General features: G+C 40.5%; 1 protein-coding gene across 1 annotated transcript in view; it reads left to right on the top strand.

The window, feature by feature from the left end:
• The first annotated feature begins 4,435 nt into the window (after nt 1–4,435).
• Nucleotides 4,436–6,340, top strand: part of LOC117519395 (N-acetylneuraminate lyase-like) — a 65,418-nt gene continuing 63,513 nt past the window's right edge. The window contains exon 1 of the mRNA XM_034180747.1: nt 4,436–4,713. The gene's annotated coding sequence lies outside the window, so the exon portion shown is untranslated. The remainder of the gene's footprint in view (nt 4,714–6,340) is intronic.

The following is a 6,340-nucleotide window of genomic DNA, read 5'->3' as shown; positions in this document are numbered from 1 at the left end:
AAATAGTCCTTGCTTGGGATGGATCAGTTGCCATAAGAACCACCCAGGAAGAACAAGATAACATTAATGCAAACTTTATACCTGCCTGTCGGTTGCGAATGACGCAACCGACAGGCGTGAAAAAAACTCACACATGCGCATGAAGGTTCCAGGGCTAATGCAAGTGCACATGATTCAAATCCATATAGTTTTTGCAAAAAATAAAAAGTTCGGATAGTTTTCTAGCAGACCTCGTATTTAGCGGTATTAATATTCGTGTTTGGCGACCTTGTTTAACTCGCGAAATTCGCATAATAAATCCCACACAAATATTTGCACCTTTACAGTATTTGCAATAGGAAGGAGACACTCCCTTTATTTCTCAGCTTATACATACAAACATGTTTTTACAAACCAGACAAGTGTAAGTGTGTGTCTACATGGGTTTACAAGCCTACTAATCGTTTGATATCAGAGGAGGATAGGGACCAGGGAGCAAAAATTCTCAACCCCATGGGAAAAGTTTATCTAGCAGTTTCCCTTTCATCACTTAAGGAATTACTCTGGCAGAGGAAATTGAAACTTGAGGGTGTGTGATAATAGCTGTGTAACAGTTAGTGCTTGTTGCTTATTATCAATGAAAAGAAAATACATAATGATGATATCCAGATCAGAAAAAATCAGAATCTTGGGGGGGGGGTTGGCTGAACCCCCTCTATATATGGGCATGGTTTACTCACCAATATAAGTTTGGTGTAATTAGAAGTCCATAGTTCGTGTTCAGTTCAAATCTTAGGCAAACATTTTTCTTCTTCTAATAAGGTGGATTAGAGCTTTTTGTGGTCACAGCACCAACTACTGGACAGGAGGAACCTACCAGTCAATGTGACTCACTAATTTCAAAATGCAGCTCTTTCAACCAAACGTGTGGTGCTGTGACATGTCAATCATTTGTGTCCAATCAGATTTCAGGGGAGTCCAGTGAAACTCCAGTCTCCACTGTAGCTCTGCCCATGACAGGAAGTGTTCAACATTTGACATTTCCTGTTTCACTGTGACTGAAAATTTGGCATTTCTTGTTTGAATGTGAGCTTGCCAATGAGTTCCCGTGAGATTCCATGGGACCTCATCTGTCAATCCAGGAAGTGCTGATCCAGGAAGTGTTAGCTGGTGACACTAACATCAGTGGCAGAGAGAAGGACCCTCAGTAAACTGCTGGCCATCATGGACAATGTTGAGCACCCTCTGCACAGCGCCATCATCAGGCAGAGGAGCTCATTCAGTGGCAGACTGCTGTCCCAGTCCTGCCACACGGACAGATTCAGGAAGTCTTTTGTCCCTCAGGCCATCAGACTGTTCAACTCTTCCCATCTCAGTAAGAAATAATCCTGTGACACACCTGTTTGACCTTTTATTGCTGTCTTTTGCACTACCAACACTGTTTACACTGTGTACTGTTTACATCTGTGCTACCTCCTCACTACTGCATTACTACATTACTCCTCCGTCATATTCTCTGAGACTGGATGCTGCACTTGCACACAAATTTTATTTTTATTTTTAGTTAGTAGCTTTATTGATTAGTCTATTTTTCTTTTATTTACTTAACCCTATTTTGTGTGTCTGGTGCAATGTGTGTGTCTTGTCTAATGTGTAAGCTGCTGGATGCCTTGAATTTCCCTCTGGGATCAATAAAGTATCTATCTATCTATCTGTCTGTCTGTCTGTCTGTCTGTCTTTCTATCTAATCTATCTATCTTGACATTTCCTGTTTCACTGTGGATTAAGAATTTGGCACTTCCTGTTTAGGCCACAGTGTACCCTGAGCAAGCTTTGCTTTGTTCATATAAATTAATATGATATCAAATGACAAGGATCTATTTTAGCCATTAGATAAAACAAATAATGAATGTTTTTACATTCTTTCAATGGAACAAATATTTCATGAGGTGAAAGATGGAATATACCATTCACTGAGGCCTCGTTGAATGGTTTGTTCCAGCTTTCACCTCATGAAATATTCATACCATTGAACTCATAAACATTCATTATTTGTATACCAGAAAGGGCCAAGTGATTCCAACTGGTCAAAGTGGCATCACTTTGAAAAAAACAAAAATTTAAATTAAATAATAATCAGCCCCACTCATTATACTCTCTCTCAGACACACATGGCATGACAACATGAATATGATGATTAGATTCAGCAGGGTTTTATAACTTAATTACAAGATCACAACGAAGGATCAGAACTTCTACTACACATTCAAATAGGCAGATGATGCAACCGGTGTGAAGTTAGACAGTAGTTCGTTATTCAGACAGTAATTTGCGATGAAGCAGTTTTGGTTGTATGGGCAAAAAATGTTTTTAAAATGGAAATACGAGGGCTGTCTGTAAAGTATAGGTCCTTTTTATTTTTTCAAAAACTATATGGATTTCATTCATATGTTTTTACGTCAGACATGCTTGAACCCTCGTGCGCATGCGTGAGTTTTTCACGCCTGTCGGTGATGTCATTCGCCTGTGAGCACTCCTTGTGGGAGGAGTCGTCCAGCCCCTCGTCAGAATTCCTTTGTCTGAGAAGTTGCTGAGAGACTGGCGCGTTGTTTGATCAAAATTTTTTCTAAACCTGTGAGACACATCGAAGTGGACACGGTTCGAAAAATTAAGCTGGTTTTCAGTGAAAATTTTAACAGCTGATGAGAGATTTTGAGGTGATTCTGTCGCTTTAACGACTTTTCACGGTGCGAGACGTCGCTCAGCGCTCTCAGGCGCCGTCATCAGCCTGTTCAAGCTTAAAACCTCCACATTTCAGGCTCTATTGATCCAGGACGTCGTGAGAGAACAGAGAAGTTTCAGAAGAAGTCGATTTCAGCATTTTATGGATATTCCACTGTTAAAGGAGATTTTTTTTAATGAAAGACGTGCGGACGGGTCCGCGCGTCGGGACGCAGCCGGCGCGGTGCGGCGGCACAGGAAAAACACCTCCGTGTTGATAACCATTTGTAAAATCCAGGCGGCTTTTGATGGCTTTCAGTGGAGTGAGTATATGAGAAATTGTTTATCAGCTGGACATGTTCCAACTTGTCCTTAAGGCTTCCAACAGAGGTGTTTTTCCTGTGGCGGAGCGTCGCAGCGGCTGCGAGCCGATGCTGCAATCCGCCTGCACGTCTTTCATTAAAAAAATCTCCTTTAACAGTGGAATATCCGGATAAAATGCTGAAACCGACTTCTTCTGAAACTTCTCTGTTCTCTCACGACGTCCTGGATCAATAGAGCCTGAAATGTGGAGGTTTTCAGCTTGAAACAGGCTGATGACGGCGACTGAGAGCGCTGAGCGACGTCTCGCACCGTGAAAAGTCCTTAAAGCGACAGAATCACCTCAAAATCTCTCATCAGCTGTTAAAATTTTCACCGAAAACCAGCTTAATTTTTCGAACCGTGTCCACTTCGATGTGTCTCACAGGTTTAGAAAAAATTTTGATCAAACAAAGTGCCAGTCTCTCAGCAACTTCTCAGACAAAGGAATTCAGACGAGGGGCTGGACGACTCCTCCCACAAGGAGTGCTCACAGGCGAATGACGTCACCGACAGGCGTGGAAAAACTCACGCATGCGCACGAGGGTTCAAGCATGTCTGACGTAAAAACATATGAATGAAATCCATATAGTTTTAGAAAAAAATAAAAAGGACCGTTACTTTACTGACAGACCTCGTAAACGTGCCCTGTTGAATTCTACCTTAAAAAAAAAAAAAATCCAAAATAAAACAATGATTTGGTTTTGATGCTTAAACCAAAAATACAATGACAGAATATGGAAAGCGTAAACAGACATATAATCATTTATTAGGCTTGTGCTTTGAATTAAATCTGTCACCTCACTCTAGTCACAACTTTAGTTAAAAAAGTGCTGCAAAAACAATTATGAGAAAAGCACAGCTACACATCAAAAAACAACAATGACAAATAAAATGACAAAAACAATTTAAAAATAAAAATAAATAGTCAAGATGACTCGTGACTACTGTACAAATAATATTTCAAAAATTCTGATTTTCTGCGCTGAATAACTGTCCACATTTAAGCAGTAATAGCTTTTACATGGGCAAGTGCATTTTGGTGCCACATGCCCAGATATGTCGCGTGCCCTTGCCCCGTGCCAAAATGCATTGCCCATGTGAAAGCTATTACTGCTTAAACGTGGACAGTTATTCTATACTTTTATTATACTTATACTTTTTTTATATAGCAACATTTCATCATTTTTACTGATTATTTGTGTACATTTTTTGGTGTCACCTGCACTTCAATGTCGTCTGTCACCTTCATTTAGAAAATCTAGTTTCTATAACTTTTGTTTCTTTCGTCCCGTCTTGTTCAAATTGTATTTTATATCTTAAAGTGTCTGGTTGTTTCTTGGAGGTGAGTGCGCCCCCGGGAGGCCGGGGTGAGTATTTACCGAGCGGGGTGTTGATGAGGACGACCTCCACCCCGGTGGCCTGCTGGGCTCTCTGGAGCTCGTCCAGGTCCGAGTCGTAGGGCCAGGCGACTTCCACAGCCCGAAACCCGGCGGAAGCGGCACTGTGGATCCTCTGGCTCAGTTCCGGAAGCTCCGTGAAAAGCCACGAAATGTTGGCGCAGAACCGGAGCCGGGACATGTTTCATGCTTTTTCTGGACAAGACGACTGGACACCCGCGTTAAGTTACCGACACGGACACAGCGGAGCAGCGTAAGTACCTTCAAAATAAAACTATAGGCTGTGTCATTAAAAAAAAAAAACTACTGCTCTAGCCAAAATTAAAAGAATGAGTAACAAAGCACCATGACGAATAAAGGACATCATGCAGAAAAATGTATCTTTATGTATATAGTTCGACTGAGGTTTGAATCGCTGCAAAGCATTTATTTTGAAATGTAAAAAGACGTTCTGTAGTTTGTCTCGTTCAACTTGACCACTTTGTTATTGTCATGTGACCGATAGTTTCTGAAGAAAACAGACTTTGTCGAACAATCATTTTCACACGTCATCACATTCTTGGTGAAAGTGTGCTGATAAACTTTGACAGTGCAAAAGGAACGAAATAAAACTCACCAAATCAAAGTATTTCAGACTATTGAACAAAAATAATTGATTCATGTTTTGATTCTGAATGCACAGTTGGGGGGGGGGACAGTGTGCTGCCTCCATCAGACCTCAGTCTGGTGGGGGTGTCATATGAAATCCTTTCCATCCAGGCCAGTTTTACGAACCTAAATCAAGAATCTTCTGTGAAAACACAGAAAGCAGACAGCTGCAGATTTTCAAAATAATCAGGTGTGTCAGAATTGCTTATTTTTCATCTAAACTTTATACTTTATTTTTTCATCAGAGAAGTAAATGCTCTCTCTCTCTCTCCCCCCCCCCCACACACACACACACACACTTGATCTTGCCCCCACAGCAGTGCACAGATTAATGAATAAATAAATACATTATCAGTTTGTAAACATAAAACTCTAAAGCAATACTATACAAATAATGAATGTTTATGAGTTCAATGGAACAAATATTTAATTTGGTGAAAGTTTTCAGCTTCCAGCTTTCACCAAATTAAATATTCGTTCCATTGAAAGAATGTAAAAACATTCATTATTTGTTTTATATAACGGCTAAAATAGATCCTTGTCATTTGATATTTTATTAATTTACAAAGAATAGAAAAGGGACTTACATTTTGGTGTTCCACTGCTGGTGAAGTCCAAATTATGACATGTAGTCCAGTGATGCTGTGCACTGACTTTGGACTTCCATATAAAAAAAAGACTTTGTGTAATTACTCGGTCCAGTCAAAAATCACGTCAGCTTTTCATTTGAACAGCTCTTCATGCATCCAGACGGCTTACAGCAGAGTGGATTTTGTGTGCGTGTTATAAGAATTAGCAGTGTCAGTTAGCTCAATCAAATTGCTGTCTTGGTAGAGTCGTTGCCCCCCGCGCGCACACGCAACTGGGTCAGCACTTGTGCATGTATGTACTACCAAAAAAGGACTGTGTACATCCTCTGTGGAGCAAAATAAAAAATAAATAAAATAAAATCACATCACATCAGAAATGAGTCCAGCTTTTCATTCTTTCTTCCTGCTAACAGCCTCCAGACACCACAGTGGATTTGTTTTGTGTGCATGCGTGTGTGCACGTGTGCACGTACGTGTGCACATGTGCAGAGTGCAATGGTACCAAACATATGGAACCAAATTTGCACTCTAAATGGAACCAAATTGCACTCTAAATGCAATGCAACACAAATGGAACAAATCAATCCATGTCATGTGACATACAAAGCACCAATCAAATGACAAGGATCCACACAGCCCTTA

Source organism: Thalassophryne amazonica, chromosome 10 (genome assembly GCF_902500255.1).
Source record: "Thalassophryne amazonica chromosome 10, fThaAma1.1, whole genome shotgun sequence".
NCBI classification, from domain to species: Eukaryota; Metazoa; Chordata; class Actinopteri; order Batrachoidiformes; family Batrachoididae; genus Thalassophryne; species Thalassophryne amazonica.
Note: the sequence above shows the minus strand (reverse complement) of the source record. Positions and strands in the feature narration are given on the sequence as shown.